This window comes from Pinus tabuliformis, chromosome J, assembly GCF_031772625.1.
Source record: "Pinus tabuliformis cultivar Carrire ecotype Pingquan chromosome J, CPIR1, whole genome shotgun sequence".
Classification (NCBI taxonomy): Eukaryota; Viridiplantae; Streptophyta; class Pinopsida; order Pinales; family Pinaceae; genus Pinus; species Pinus tabuliformis.
This window is the reverse complement of record NC_142295.1, coordinates 64,601,672-64,619,272: the sequence shown is the minus strand read 5'-3', so window position 1 is coordinate 64,619,272 and position 17,601 is coordinate 64,601,672.

Genomic DNA, 17,601 nt, shown 5'->3' with positions numbered 1-17,601 from the left:
ATCAGCCCAAAACATCAACTTTACATTTTTGAAAAACATCATGGAGCGCACCATATTTAAGATTGTCCTATTCATTCTTTCAACTACAACGTTCTGTTCAGGATTATAAGGCACGGTCGTTTGATGTTTGATCCCATGTTGGCAAAGATAGTTTTCAAATTCATTTGAAGTGTATTATTTTCCATTATCAGTGCGAATAGAGCCAATATGAGATTGTGCATCATTTTCAATCATTTATGAATGTTCTCGAATGTTTGAAAAGCATCAGATTTGTTCTTCAATAAATAAACCCAACACATTCTAGTGTAGTCATCAATAAATGTCATCATATATTTATTTCCATTTGCAGAAGGAATAGACATTGGACCGCATAAATCTGAATGAATGAGTTTGAGTTTTCTATGTGCTCTTGAATGTGAATCATGAAAAGACTGTTTCCTATGCTTTCCTAGAATGCAAGCATCATATTGCTTAAGTTTCCTAGGAATTGTAGGAAAACCAGCAACACCATTTTTCTTCAACAAGTGGAGGCTGTCATAGTTCAAATGTCCAAATCTAGCATGCCATAATAAACTTGATGGAAGTTTACCTTCTTCATAATGAGCATTGTATGAGAAATGTTGTACCTTGAGAAGCCTTTCTTCTTCTATTTCCCTCATGACAAGTGAGTGGTCAGATGCTTTTCTCACCTCAAGCTTTCCATCAAACATATGAATGGAGTGACTTTTCTTGCAGATTTGGACCAAGGACAACAAGTTTCTCTTCAACTATGGGAGATATAGAACATGATGTAGAAGGAAGTCTGGAAGACTAGGCAATTTAAGCCTGATTGTGCCAAGCCCTGATGGCTTGATTTTTGATTGGTCTGCAAAGTATACTGCTCCATCAACATTGTCAATAAATTCTTCAAAAAAATATTTTCTATGATTCATGTGGCAAGTTGGTCCTAAATCAAGTAACCAATCATTTTTCGAAGAAGCAAGTGAAGCATTAAGTAAGTCTTCATTTACTCCTATGTTACATTGTGCCACAACATAATGAGTGGATTCAAGTGCTTTACCTTTGTATGTGTCATTAGTTTTACCTTTGGGTTGATTTCTTTGTTGCTCAATTTTGTCCCAAGGTAACTTGCATGTAGAGGCGTCATGTGATCCATTTCTTTTGCAGCGTATGCAGTGAAAATCTAACTTTTCTCCTTCAGAGTGTCTGCCCCCCCTGCCTCTGAAATATCTTCCTCTTCCTCTTTTCCCACCTCTTCCTCTGTAAGAATCTTGGGCAAGATTATTTTCTTTATGAGCAAGGCACACAACCTCTTCCGAAGATTCAGGGGTTGTCTTCTTTCCAAACTCATTCTCTCTTTCAACAAATTTTTTCGGAAGAGAGTCAAAGGTAATATCTTTGAGATTTCCATTTGCTTGCAATGACTCAAGATAATTGGAGTAAGTGGAATAAAGAGCCTTGAGAAAAGCGATAAGAGGAATATCCAATTCAACCTTAGTGGCTTTGATATCATGCATTATAGATTTTACTTCGGATGCAAGAGCAAGAGGATCATTATTTTGTAATTCAAGAGTGAAGAGTTTAATCATGAGTTGAACAACTTTAAGTGTAGAATGTGAGTCATGGAGTTCTTTCAGCTTTTGTAAGGCTTCGAAAGTAGTTGAAAATTTTGAAATATGGCGACTCACCTGTTATAGACATTTTTGTGCCTTGCAGCTCCAAGCATGAAATGTCCATAAACCAAGGGCTCCTAAGTCCCTAAAAGTGTTGTTCCAACCCCTAAAGGAACAAGGTCAACAAATCACAGCTTCTCCCAGAAGTTCTCCACCAGAAATTGCTCAGAATAAGTCAAAACAAGATCATTTCAGCTGCTCCACTAGCTAAGTGCGTTGCATAGCACCTAAATCCACTGGCTAGGTGCATTGCAACGCACCTAAATGCACTACCAGGGTGCGTTGAGCGGGAAATGACAAATGGCAGTGTCATTCCGCGAGGTGGAGAGACAATGGAAGCTTCCAGAATCTTCTCCTATGACACTTGCTTCACTGAATTGGACCAAGGATGAGTAAGAGGCTTTCAGTCTCCAAGTGGAAGCAAGAACTGACAGAGAGAAGCCACTAATCAAATCATAAGCTGACTCATCCTCCTTGCATACATCTATATATGGATCCCTCATCCCAGAGATCCGGAGGTTGGAATTTTGCACATTGTAAGGAATTGCTGTTGGTTTTGAGACACATATCAGAGAATTGGGTGATCTATGCTTTGTTGGAGGTGAAGAGGGGCTTCTTTGCTGGGAGATTGATGCTGGGTCAGGAATCATCAGTTGTAACTCCTCCTGGATCTTCTTGTATATCAATAAAAACTATTTGAGTTTCTTCTCCATGCTTTTGTATTATTGATGCTTGTTACATTTGTATGGTTAACTTAAATCTGATCCTAAGTTATTTATGAATATAAATCCATGTCTTTGTATAGTTTCCTTCTTCTGTGATCTTACAAGTACTTGGTGAAGCTGGGCAAGTAAGGGAGCAGGTAGCTGGAAGCTGTCAAAGAGGAGAGAGATTGGATCAAAGGACTAGCACAAGACACAGGTTGGTTCTTCCTATTCCTCTTTGTTTATAGTTCATAAAGGAGATACAAAAGTAGTTTTCTCTGTTTGTTTCTAAGGCAGCTGTCACACCTTAGTGAGATAGAGCAGTTCTAAATAGACACTTTTCCTAGTAACAAAATGGCGACTCCACTGGGGACGATTGTCTACTTAGTTTGTTTGTGTATCTCTTGTTGTTTGTTTCATAAACTTATAAGTAGCAATCGAATTGCATTTGCCATAACAAATGCAAAGTAGACATCTGCTACTTCAATCCATTCACTGGATCTATTTATGATTTGAATAGCTAATTCATAGACTATCTGATTGCCCTTGTGATAGCTCTTAGACCCTCCTTAGATCTACCCCTGATTGTGCATTACTGATTGTTTTTACTCGGCCAAAAACCAAAGACTAAACTACAAACTGTGACCCAGAACCCGGATAGAATTCTCGTTTCTGCCCCAGCGCAGGCACTGTGAAGAGGTTCTGCATTTCAACGCACTTCCCGAGAGGGCAACCTGCGCTGCAATGTAGTTTCTCTGTCTAACAGGTGCGCTGATCAGCCTAGCCCTGTGCAGCTGAGGTTCTTTGCTTCATTCTTTCCAGTTTTGTCTTTGAATTTTGCAACCTGTGATCAGTATATGACTGTTTCAAACCCCTTTTCCTTACTGATATTCCGCCTCATTTGTACAAAAGAACTGTAGATGTTTTTGTGTGTTTGTTGAATCGTTTACAGTTTTCCATTGCAAAACTATAATAATCGTACTGTCGTCCTTTGATTTAGATCTGTCGCAAGTGTCGATTTTGATCATAGGAGAAACTTTATTTGCTGTTGATGGTCGATTATGCGTTTACTTTTGCCTTTGGTTTGAATTTGTGACTTTCTAGTGTCAAAACGAGTATTTATTTCAAAATCATAAAGTGTCATAATCATCTATACCTTTTGATTTCGAAAAGAAGCTTGTTTGTGTTTGTCGCTTGAAAGCAAATTTAGATTTGAACATCAACTTTCTTTTTAGCATCAATACTAAGAAAGTGAAAAACAAATACATGCATGTGCATTTGCATATAGACAGTCTGTTTGGCTTGATTTAGGAAAGTGCATTTACAGTGTGCTCTTTGCTCTTTGAGAAAATATTGTGTCTTTCTTTTCCCCTAGTAGCTAGGATTTTCATTGCTGAAAAGAGATAAACGTTTGTTTATCATCTTTAGATTGCATTTTAGGAATTACATCTACATCTCGTGGTGAACCCAAAAGGCAAACTTCATAAGAAAGATCAACTTAAAATAAATTCAATGAATCTAACAACGCTTTGGAACTTAACGCACAACATTTAGAGGTCTAGGCTAGAGACGTATTCCAGTGTCGTAAAGCCTGGTAACTATTGTCCTCACTGATGGTTGGGTGATTCCTCCACTTTGAGACGATAAGTGCCAGTACAGACTTGTTCTCCCACGTACCATTGAGTATATATTGGGAGACCCCTATAGGCTTAAATCCTTTATCCATAGGAAGTCGTGTCGGCCGCCCTACTGATCTCAATGCACTGAACACAGCATTTGGGAAGATTGATTGCCGTACCGTAAAAAGTATTCTGCAGTTTTGCGATTGGTTTGGTACTCCCTCTACCTAGACCTCCAGAGCAGTCCCTTTCGTTCCTTTTTAGACTCTTTAACGGAAAAGGTCCATCTGAGCACTTGTCACTTCAGGCTCATTAAAAATCGAAGGAGACTAGAGTCATCTTTTGTTTTTTCTCGACTCTTAAAAAATGAAAAAACAAGTTGTGTCAAAGCATGTTAAAATTTATTTTAAACGGAATATTCATTACCCCTTTCCTATATTGATCTTGGGTTGAGAAAATGGAGTCTACCAACCAAGGAATTCCCCTTGGTGGAAATCCTAGTCCCTTCTCCTCTTGGGGAGATGTTGGTGCACCCCATATGGCCACATTGTTGCTTCCAGAGCTGACAATTGGTTTGCCTGTATGGCTCTTCTCAACCTCTGTCTTTCAGAACACCACTATTCCTGAACAATCGAATCAGCAATTGGACGAGTTCAAAGTTGCCCACCAGCCTTCTACTTCCTCTAATTCTTCCTCTCCTCCTTCCTCTTCGCTTGATGGGGCTGGTAAAGCCAAAAATCAAGTTCCTAAGGAAAAGAAGGAAAATAAGAAGAAAGAGAAGAAGAAGAAGGAGCCAAAGGCGAATGGGGGAAAACGAGTGTCGTCTAACGAAAATCCACACACTGCACCAACCAAGCCTAAATCACCATGTGTCATTTGCAAAGGAGACCACTTTCACAGAGATTGTCCTTGTATCCCCCGGATACTAAGGGACTGGTCTCCTCGTTTGCACAACCCGGTGTCGTCAACCTCTGATGATCATGTTGAAAGCACACCGTCAACTAGTGAAAGTGAAGCCCCGGGACAAAAAAGGAAAGCTAGATTTCCTTGTAAACTATGCGAAGGCAATCATGCCATCCACCGTTGTCCCTTCATAGATGAAGCTAAAAGAGTTTTGGATGATCGTCCGGTTTCACCGTTACGACTTCCTGCTGGATATAAAAAACTCTTGCCGAGTCCGTCACTAGTTGAGAATCTAGCTGGCCCGCTCAGGTGGTCGGCTGAAGCACTTGTCATTGAAGATAAACCATCTGGATCCATACCAGACGAAAGTCAAAAGGTCGAGGCGGCAGTTGACCCGGTCTTGCCTTCAGAGGTTTTATCTTCAGATGATATAGTCACTGAAGAGAACAAGGATGACACCGTCCAAATTCTCTTCATAAACACAGACTCCGATGAACATGGGGGCAATTTACCCGTTCCTTTACCGCAGGAAGGAAGTTCGTCAGAGCCGTACCCAACCGTCTATTCGGTCCCACCTCCAAGCAACCTAGTTGTCTCCTTCGACTGGAATCAACTAGGCAGACCCTATTTACCAGCAAGCATACCATTCCGAATTATCGTTCAAATATATAGAATGGTTATGGCTGGTACCATCATAGATGAAGGGGCTTTTGTGAGTATCCTTTCCTCAACTACTTGGAAAGCGCTTGGTTCGCCATCGCTTTTGCCTGAGATGAGAAATCTGACAGGCTTTGATAAAGGAACCAGTCGACCTTTAGGGATCCTTCCCGATGTGCCAATAACATTGAGAAGGAAGACAGTTTGCATAAACGTAATGGTAGTTCAAGGACCCTTGGATTATAACCTACTCCTTGGACGAGACTATATTTATTGCATGGGAGCGATTGTCTCCTCACACTTTAGAGTAATGTGTTTTCCACACGAAGGAAGAGTGGTCAAGCTCGTGGACCAACTTTCATTTCCCGGATGACGCATAGCAAATAGTCATATACCATCCCTGAATGGTCTTTTCACGCAAGAAATGTCTCAATCTCCAGTTCGTCCTCCCGATGAACGCGAGTAATTCGGAGGGATATGACTGAAACCCAGGGGGCATGCATCCTGGTCTGCTTCGGCAGGAAAACTTCGGGTATAGGGTAGGTTTCCGCGGGAGAATATGACTAGTCTGTACCCCGTCTGTGATTGGAAGAGGGGTTATTCTAGAACAAGATTCTTTTGTCAAAGTTATGTGAGTTGGCGAGCATCGTCGCTTACCTTTGTTTGTTTCGATAGACATCGCCGAAGAAGTGTTTTGTTTGCAGTGTGAATAGAACAATCTTTGGGTAACCTGTAAGAGATAGGCCTCTCTTGGTAAAACAAATGTTTTTGCGGAAAGAGGTAAAGGTAACCTTGAAACTCTGTTTTATACCTGGGGGCATGCAAACCTTTTGGAGTGCAAGCAAAGAGTGATTATTTATCTATTTTTTGGATTAGTCGTTACCTAACTTGCATGAAGAAAGGATGTGGGGCAAAACTCTAAAAATTGTCGTTTTTATATGAGACATTCTTATCATATGACTGGATTGATCGAGTAGTGTTACCGCGAGGTTCAAGCTCGTTAAAAAATAAACCCAGACCGAGCAAATGTTTCCACCCGTGTTTAAGCTCATTAAAAAATGAACTATTCCCCGGTAAATAACCACCGTGAATGTAGTACTTCAACCATTAAAGCCTTGGTCGTGTTTGCACCGTCACCTCCACTTTTTCATTGGCCAATCATTCACCTCCATTTGGTTGTTTACCCATTTTGAGGAACAGCTGCGAAGAGTGATTTCACTAGCCATCCTTGTGACACTGCCGTGATTGGAAAATTCCAAACCTTACCTGGAATCAGCTGCTACCCATTTTATCACTCGTTCCTCAAAAGACGAGTCTTCTTTAAGCTTTTTTCTGACTCGTAAAATATGAAAAGATTGCCGAGTTCTGGCCTTCCAGCTCGTTAAAGGGACAGGAAGTGCTATCCCTCCTCTAGATTTTAATCTTTTTGGACCTGAGGGATTATTGCACAAAAAGATCAAGCGCTTGTTTTGTTCGGCTCGTTAAAGCTATCGAAAATTCATCCCTTCTGTATTGTTTTATACTTTTTCGGACTTAAGGGATTAGATGACGAAAAAGGAATTTTGGAGTTACCTTTACGTACCTTTTCAGACTCTCTAAAAATGAAAAGGACCGAGTTATCTTTGTCGTTAAACTCGTTAAAAAGATTAATAGCGACAAACTTGTCTTTAGACGAGAACGAGTTTCACTATCGCTAGGCTCGTTAAAACATAGCGATGGGTTTGCCTGAAGGGAAAATTATAGAACAAGCATATGTTATCCTCCTCAAGCTTGACAAAAATAAAGAGGTACTGGTCAGCAATGACTGGGGAAAAATTGGGAAGAAAACTCAAAGAATCTTTATTGGTAGCAAGTCGCTCTTGAACATGACACTTCCGCTCCGTGCCCGAGTCGGGTTGGGTTGTTTCATTCACCGGTCGCATCGCCATGGTCACGCCATACCATCCACATTTGGGGTTAATGCTACCAATCCATCACATCAGTGTCGCCGATATGTTCAAGAGAAGTCATCCAGAAAGGCCACCTGTGTCCCGCCCACTACCATACATTATACTCCATTCTTTCATGACCGCCACCCTGAACCATATATCATCAGATCGTTTTCACCTCCATCAAAATCATTTGCTCTGTTCTGTGTCATTGATGTGGGATTCATTAAGGCCCTCCTATGACGGATCACTTCTTGTCAACATCAACTCATTATCCAAGAAGTTGGTCTAGGAACACCCCATTCAGTACTTTGAAGCTTGCATGCCTCAATGGCAAGTTTCTCACTTCCGGCGACAGGTTTACATCAATGACCTTCGACCGAAAGATTGTGCGTGGTGTTCGACGCCAAGTCCTTTATTCACACCATGTGAATTGTACTGCAGTACCTTGAGGATCATTATCATTATCGGTGATTCCTCTCGCACTTGTTAACAGTTTACATCATTGACTAGTAATCAAGTGATGTCTTTCCATGTTCGACTTCAAAACATTTCTCACATGGATCGACTTGTACTTCGAGTGAAGATCGGACGAGATTGAAGACCCCAGATCTAGTTTCATCCATCCGGGCTGCGATGTATATTCAGGAAAATAAAGACATTGAAATGTATAGCATTGCAGCACAGATAATCATCCTACCAAAAGGATGATGGCTCTATCAGAATCATCAGTCTACCATCAAACGATTGTCTGTCCTATGTACATGAAAATGAATTTATAAAGCTGAGCATGGGAATGCCCGCCTCAGCTAGATCATGAAAACAGTATGAAGATAATGTATTGTATTGTATCTTATTACAGGTCTCCTCCCAGCATTGAAAGAACTTCGGATCCTCACAATAAAGCATTTCACCCGATAAACGGCCTCATACTTTAGGGGGCAACTGTTATAGACATTTCTGTGCCTTGCAGCTCCAAGCATGAAATGTCCATAAACCAAGGGCTCCTAAGTCCCTAAAAGTGTTGTTCCAACCCCTAAAGGAACAAGGTCAACAAATTACAGCTTCTCCCAGAAGTTCTCCACCAGAAACTGCTCAGAATAAGTCAAAACAGGATCATTTCAGCTGCTCCACTAGCTAAGTGCGTTGCATAGCACCTAAATCCACTGGCTAGGTGCGTTGTAATGCACCTAAATGCACTACCAAGGTGCGTTGAGCGGGAAATGACAAATGGCAGTGTCATTCCGCGAGGTGGAGAGACAATGGAAGCTTCCAGAATCTTCTCCTATGACACTTGCCTCACTGAATTCGACCAAGGTTGAGTAAGAGGCTTTCAGTCTCCAAGTGGAAGCAAGAACTGACAGAGAGAAGCCACTAATCAAATCATAAGCTGACTCATCCTCCTTGCATACATCTATATATGGATCCCTCATCGCAGAGATCCGGAGGCTGGAATTTTGCACATTGTAAGGAATTGCTGTTGGTTTTGAGACACATATCAGAGAATTGGGTGATCTATGCTTTGTTGGAGGTGAAGAGGGGCTTCTTTGTTGGGAGGTTGATGCTGGGTCAGGAATCATCGGTTGTAACTCCTCCTAGATCTTCTTGTATATCAATAAAAACTATTTGATTTTCTTCTCCATGCTTTTGTATCATTGATGCTTGTTACATTTGTATGGTTAACTTAAATCTGATCCTAAGTTATTTATGAATATAAATCCATGTCTTTGTATAGTTTCCTTCTTCTGTGATCTTACAGGTACTTGGTGAAGCTGGGCAAGTAAGGGAGCAGGTAGCTGGAAGCTGTCAAAGAGGAGAGAGATTGGATCAAAGGACTAGCGCAAGACACAGGTTGGTTCTTCCTATTCCTCTTTGTTTATAGTTCATAAAGGAGATACAAAAGTAGTTTTCTCTATTTGTTTCTAAGGCAGCTGTCACACCTTAGTGAGATAGAGCAGTTCTAAATAGACACTTTTCCTGGTAACATCACCTCTTCACTTACAGATACTGCAATTAATGCATAGGCTTTGTTGTTCTTATTTTCCCAAATGGCGAACTCTTTGTCTGAGGTAGGCTGTTCTGGCTCTTTGTCTCCGTTGCCAATACACACTCCTTTCCACAACTCATTGAAAATAAGGGTATGTTTTATCATCCGGGACCACTCAGGATAGTTCTCCTTGCCAGTGAGAACCATTCCCACAATAGATATGATTGAATGCATATTGTAAAAAAAATACTTCTGCTGGCAAAAAAATATGTGAATTGTAAAAACTGTGTACTGTAAAAAATACTTCTGCTGGCAAAATGTGCTTCAAAATAATATAGTCTTATTCTTCCTTCTTGATTAGGTAAGAAATTGATTTAATATACAAAGAGAAAAACTATATTCTATCCATATAGAATATCACCATTTTTTTTTGCATTACAATATGGTTGCAATTCAAGAGAAATAAAAGATAAACAATATCAACTACTCAAAAGCGAATTGGAATTCTGATGCAAATCATAATTTGACAAAAACTTGGACAAAAATATAATAGGGAATATCATCCCTATGCTCAAATCCTATGCTTTACACCTTGACTACATACTTTCTCATTGGAAAATACATCTCTTTCTTTTTCTATCTCTCAGTCTTCAATGGTGCCTGATGCTTGGTAAGGCGTCGCCTGATAAGGGAAATTTAAACCTGAATTAGGAGAGAGCTCTAATTAAAAAATGTGTCCAGTCTTAGTTTGGCTGCATAGTTGACACACATTTTGGGTGTGTACAAGCTGGCAAGAACCTCGAGATGTGCACATGCAGAATGATAGACCCCTCTCGTTTCAAACTCAACCTCTGGACTTTCGAGCGAGTCTTCTGGGGATGCAAATCAAGAGGCAGCGGATTTATGTGAAAGCATTGTTATATATGCAGGGAGCAGCATATATATACCATGTCATCACACTGATATATATGAAACAACGTATATATATGAAACAATGTTTATATATGAAACACACCAGTGTTTACCAAGAATTTCATACAAGGATTGAACCTGGAGCGCTGTTATATCAGCGTGGAGAGAGAAACAACATATGGAGGGAGGCCAGCAGCGTGGAGAGTAGGTCTGGCAATGGAGCACTGCTATATTAGCGTGGAGAGAGCAACAAAGTATGGAGTATTCAACAGCATTTATGGCCTCCTCGCTCAAGCGTTACCCAGATTATCACGCAAAGGGTAGACCCTGATTATCATCCAGAGGGCAAACCCAGATTTATGAAAAATGGTAGAAGGGAGTTACAATGGCAATTGGAAGCCAAAAATGGTGCTAGTTCTGATACGATGTCAGACCAGGTAGTAACTCCTCAAAAACAATTCATTGAATTCATTCCGGTTGGTCTTTATTATATACATGAGGGAGAGACTATTCACTTCATCTCTTGGTGACTATTCATATTTCTTATTATTTATTTACATCAGTTACACTTGTTCACCCAATCCTGATGATTAGGTGTCAACACCTTAGGCAGATCCCGGTCCTGACAATGGAACCATTTGTTGGCTTATTGGGGCCTAACCCAGGTTCAGAAGAGTTTAGCCAAGAAAATCCTGAAACTACCGGCCCTTTCAGAAACATTCCGTAGAGCGCAGACTAAGGTCTCACTCGAGGTAGTATGGGAGGGTGTTGGAACCAAGTTTCTGCACCCTAGGGATGTCTTGATGAGATCTGGAAAAGTCGCCAACCAATCCTGTGCACCAATGCAGCTCTTCATAGCCGTCTGACCTTCGCGTAGCTCGGTACAGAGTGCGATGGGGTGCTATATAGATCCTATAACCTTATAGTGTTAACATTATAGATCTTACTTAATTTTGTGGGCCTAGTACTCTTTATCAATCATTCAACATTTATAATGAGTGCGCACAACCATAAACCATAAAGAGATGCATAAGAATATACAAAAGCATAAACATATAGATCTGTGAATAAATGCACAATATATTAGAATCAACTTAGCTTTCATTAAATTTTGTCCCATTACAATTCCACTCTGCCCTACGCACTCAGCTACAAGGGTCCGCGCACACAAGTGTGGACTCTACTAGGCCTCTGCGCACATAGCTGTGGAGCCTCTATCTACTACTACGACCCAAGACTCGAACTTATAGACTCAGAGCGAATATCGCATTCAAAAACCCATGTCACTTAAGATCAGATCTTAAAAACCTACTTTTATCCTTAGAGCCTTGCTCTATTTATAACATCCCATGGTCTGCGGACCATGGGTAGGCTGACTCACTTTTCATTATCTTACATTATTTTTGGGCGAATAACCCTTTGACTTGACTCATTACAATTTGCACTTCGCGCACTTCATGGAGTCGTTACAGTACCATTACCCAAAATTGTGGGCTTTAAGCCCCAAAACCGTTATACGGGGGATTTTCTCCCCAACAAATGCTCGTATAGAGAGCTAACCCGAAATCACCTAGGGCCATTGGATCTGAATGCATTGGATCAGATGGTGGTGGAGTGAAGGAGCAATATGGAGGGTACGAATGATTAAATATGGTGGTAATGGCCTTATTATGACTTAAAACCTAGTTAAGTAGTGCAATGGAGGTTTAAGGTTAATTCTTCATTTAAATCGTAAAAACGATTTAACAAAGAAAACCTTTGCAAAACACATATGGTGAACTTGAAATTTTATGAACTCGGGTGGATAATGATATTGGGTCCGGGCTAATCGCATATCGCTATCGGAGTTTAGCAAAGGATGGCCCATCGCAAGGAATGCGATAGGTGCCGGACGCAACGTGGAAATAAACCATATATGATGTATGATCGGGTTCGGATCCTAATCGCAATCGGAGATCGCAATGGCGGAAGGTATGTGTTTTAGCCAGGGCTTTTGATAAAGGCAGATGCGATATGGCAATGAGTTATAATATATATAGCATCGGGTCCGGACCCATCGTTGATCGCATATCGAAATCGGGGAAGACAGATGCACATTGAAAGGCTTGTGATCCACCAATATTGTGATGCAACATGAAAATACATAGTTTTATTATAAAACTAAGGTTTTCAGGATATTTTATTAAAGGAGTTAATAATATATGGGAAAAGGGATTTTAGGGGTTTAATACTATAGTTAATGTTAATATGAAAATATGAGCGAAAAAAGGGAAATACACGTGAAAAGTTGAAATAGACTAAGTATAATGCCTTTTCATAGTTTATTTACCTTTCATATATGCATAATACTTAGGGTAAAACACCTTTTTGTGGGTTTTTCAAGTAAAAAGGGATTTTATATGGTAAAATGGATTTTACATGGTAAAAAGGAATTTTACATGGGTTTTTCACTTTTCCTAGGCAAAAAGGATTTTGACCTTAGGAAAAGGGGTTTTTTGTGGAAAATGAATGAATATGAATGTATGAAGGTAGGAAGAGGAAATTAGTGAATATAGGGATGAATGGGGATGAATGGGAAGTTAATTAATTGATCTTCATTTTCTTTGTGTAATTGCTTCATAGACATAGAAACATATGATGAAACATGATAAATGTACATTTTGTCCAATGAATAATCAAACTTTTGCAACCTTTCTCTACTTACCCCTTGCTTATCCTATCATTTTTTCTTCACTTAGTGGGCAAATTTAAGCTAGCAAACCCCTTTCCTTTCTTTTATTTTACAAAAGAAAACTATCTAAATCTACCCTTATAACCTCCAAGGGCTCAAATTAAACTGATGAGCACCTTATTAATCTCTACCTAACTATTGATCTGCCAATATTAAACAGTTTGGCCAGATCTTTATTCTCTAACTATAACATCAAATTTACAGCATGAAGTAGTGAAGATTAAATAGTTTGACTGTCATGGGTTGTGGCATTTGAGAAAAGCTGCACACAACCATTATTTTGCAGAAACATAGTAGTGGCATTTAGACTTGCTCACTTTCAGAGTTTATTTGTTTTCTTAACCTAACATTTCCTCTTTGTCTTTACTTTTTAGGACATCTAACCTAACATTTTCTTTGATATGGACATCTTCATCAAAAAAAATTCACTAACATTTTATTCACTATTGTTATGTCCATATCCTAACTTACATTTTTTCAAAATATTTTTTATTTTTTTGACTATTTTATTCTACCTTATCAAAACCAAAAGATGCTACAACACTATTGTAAGTTATTTTTTCGATGTGGAGTCAATTAGCCATTCTTCTACTCAAACTCATTTGAATCAACCAAACTAATTCATAGATAACCATGTCATGGTTAACCATTGTATTGAAAGAAGAATAGTGGTCAAATATATTATAGTTGAAGAACGTTAAGAATATTAGCATGGAAGATTCATTAATTTAATTAAATTAATAGGTTGTGTAGAAAAACAACTAATAGTTTGTGTAGGAAAATAACTATTAGTTTGTAGTTTCACCACACATGACCATATATTAGATAGATTCAAATTTTAAATTATCCTATATAGGAACTAATTTGAGTATAATTTAATTTGAGTATAATTTACTGAAGTTCAATAATCATAATGATTATAAAGCATGGATTTATGATGGTGAGTGAAAAAAAAGTTTTGGAGTGCTCATTTTAGCACTATACTATTTACTTGGACAAATATACAAAAGAAACACACATGCACACCTTTTCTTATTAATAGTTATACTTACATTCTCTTCTTCAAATAATCATTGCATTTTCTAGATGCAATCATGTTATTCACTAGAATAATACATCCATAATATAATTTTGTTTCATATTTATTCCTATGGAAGCATAATAAGATATACAACCTCATTAAATACTATTTTAAAATGATCTCATATGATATCAATATCGGATTATTATCCATGATAATCTCTCTCCATATATAAAGTGTGTGTGGAATCCTGGACCTTACAATGATACAAAAATGAATAGAATAAAATAGTATAATAGTATGTCATTAAAATGACGTGTATACAATTATCCATACATTAGTTCCTAAATTCAAATATAATTTACAACACGTTCTTATGATCAATTTCACTTTATTCCACTAGCTCACGATTTGAGGTATCTTTTATAAAAAAACTAAATTGATATCGCAACTTCTTCAAATTTCCCATATATACCCCTTTTGGTTTTTTCCACAAAAAAAAAAACTCATTGTAGAGAACAATGCAACATAAACATTATTATTGCTATAAAAATATGTAATTAAAGAAATTTCATCACCAAACAAGAAAGAAAAGTTACATCACCAAGATGATCTCCTTAAAAATACTTATGATCTCACAAATATTATACTTTGGAACTATTCAAACTATCACTAAATTGACATGCAAACCATACAAATTGTTGATAATGAAATTATCTTCTCAAGTTCATTCGCACCCACAAGTACAATCATACCATCATTGTATTTAAAGGTTTATATTGGAGATGAGAATGCAAATGTACAAAATTCAATTCACTTCCTAGGTTATAAAATAAGATAAGTGTTCTTTAAATAATTACCATGAAAAGACTAGAAACAATTTAGCCAAGAGAGATTCATTTCATTCATTTTGACTTAAGGTACATGCATTATAAAAGCATCATTAATGTTAAACAAAAATTCTATCATATTAAGAAATAAAAGGATGCAATAATAATTGTTCTTCCTATGTTATGGATTAGGAAAAGTGTCCGTAAAATTAGGAGCATGAGCATAAGGAAACAAATCCAATGAAAACATGGTAAAGGAGATATAAAATATGTTTTAAAATGTTTAAGAAGGTTTAAAGACACTTATATCATTTTTAAAAGGTGAATCATAAACGTAAAACCTCTCTCGAAAATCCAATAAATGTTTCACAAATTTTAATAGATTAATAGATTTTATTTAATTTTTATGTAAGACCACTACATGATGCACTTATGGGTCCTCTTACAGAAAACATCTTAATGCTTGCCAACGTGACTTATATAAAGTGTAAACACCCTTCTATACTTACTACTATAATTTTTATAGAGTACAAGACCCATTATGTGTATGATTCTATGCATAAAGCATTATATGCAATATTATGTGCACCCTTAACACTTAGGATTTATATGAAGGATTAATATAACACCAACCAACAAAATTAAGAGCCTTAATAAGGAATTCTAACTCTACATGAGTAAAATAGAAATATTATTTGTCACCCTGAAGATGGAGGGACCTTTAACCTACATGAGCGGAGGGTTGAGATACACCTATCACTTCCCTAAATATACATTTTTTTATGCTCCATCACTCCAAATCCTTAGGAATGGAGCAACAAATATCTCTATCGTATTGAAAAAGGAGTGACGAAGTAGTCATCACTGCCATACATCTTTAGTAGAGGATAAATGATGGGACAAACATCTAGAATACATGGTTTCCAAGAAGATCAGTTCAATGGGAGATAAGATGACATAACAATGGTCCAATAATTTATGCCTATGGATAACTTATCTTGGCCCTAGGTGTCTATATTAATCCTCCCATATGTATGAGAATCCTATATAATGAGACCCTTCTAAAGGAGGAGGGGATATATAAAGTGTTCAATACCTTTATGTTGGTTAAGTATCTAAGGAATACCTCTTTAAATTACCATTGTGATCATGATGATAGTTAGTGAGCCAAGGAGGATAAGGGCTTAAGGAAGTTTGGAAGGAGATGCTCACATCCAAAGTATAATATTGTCATAAATCCATTTCTCTTGAAGTAAATTTCAATTAATTTTTTTAAATTACTACATGCATTTGGTTTCATCTAATTTGAATTGAACTCACTTGAAAGCTTAACATTTCATCTATCTTATTATTTACGTTTGGTAGGAGATATGCATTTTTTTTTATCTATAATGCATGAAATATGCAAGTGTAAGTAGCAAGGATAAGGTCTCTAAGAGTAGGATTCCAGGTGAGTTCATCAGCTCAGATCTTGTTTCTAGGAAAACTAGTGTTTGTTCGATCTACTAGCCCCACTAGGATTGGCAGCTATCCTAGAAACACACAATCAAAGCAATTTGCGATTTCCTCTATGTATGATAGATAAGAGAGAAGCAAATGGACCAACTTGGATCTTCCGCTTGACTCCTTGCTTGATTTCTCTCCCCCTTGATAGAGCTTGCAACTTCTCTCCTACTTGTCTTGCTTAGAGAACACCTGTAGAAACGGAGTAACAAAATACCATCAAAGCATCTCGATCTATTATATCATAAACAATGCAGAATCAAAAATACAATGAACATACAATGGCATTCACTAATAACAAGATTCACAAGTACACAATCGTATGGAGCAAAACTCAGAGAACTTTATTAAAATAGAAGGGAGAATTACAACCCAGCTGTCTGATCTAGCATCATCCTCCCAACATCAAAGCCCTCTTCACCTCATGAAAAGCAAAATCACCCAACAATACAATGCTCCTTCTCAAAGACAAACTATCAGCACTTCCCTACAAATTACAAAATTCTAGCCTCTAGATCTCTCAGATGAGGGATCCATTTATAGATGTCTGCAAGGGTGTGAGTCATCTCTTGGTTTTTGATTAGTGTCATTCCACTTGTTGTTCTTGGTTCCACTTCAAGATTTCTTGGATCTCTTACTCATCCCTGGGCGAATTCAGAGAGGTAAGTGTCATAGGAGAAGTTTCTAGAAGATTCCATGAGCATCCACTTAGCAAACTGTCTCGGACATTTGTCCATTCTCACTCATTGCACCCCATAGAAGGCCTCTTCAGTATACATCGCACCTGTTTAGTGTAGAAATCAATATGCATTGCACCCTGATAGTGGAGCAGTCAGTATGGTCCAGTTTTGGCCAGTTTTGAGTGGTTTTTCAGGTGGAACTTCTGGGGAATGATGTAATCAGTTGACCATGATCCTTTAGGGTATGAAACAACACTTTTAAGGGTTAAGGAGCCCATGGTTTAATGACATATAATATTGGGGTTGCAGTGCCCAAATATGTCTATAGCAGATCTACACCAACCAAAAATGGAAAGATGCATAATTTTCTCTCTCCATTTCTCTATCAATGCATGAGAGTCTAGATCTAAGGATTTTATTGAACAACCCAACAGCTATACGATATATTTAAGT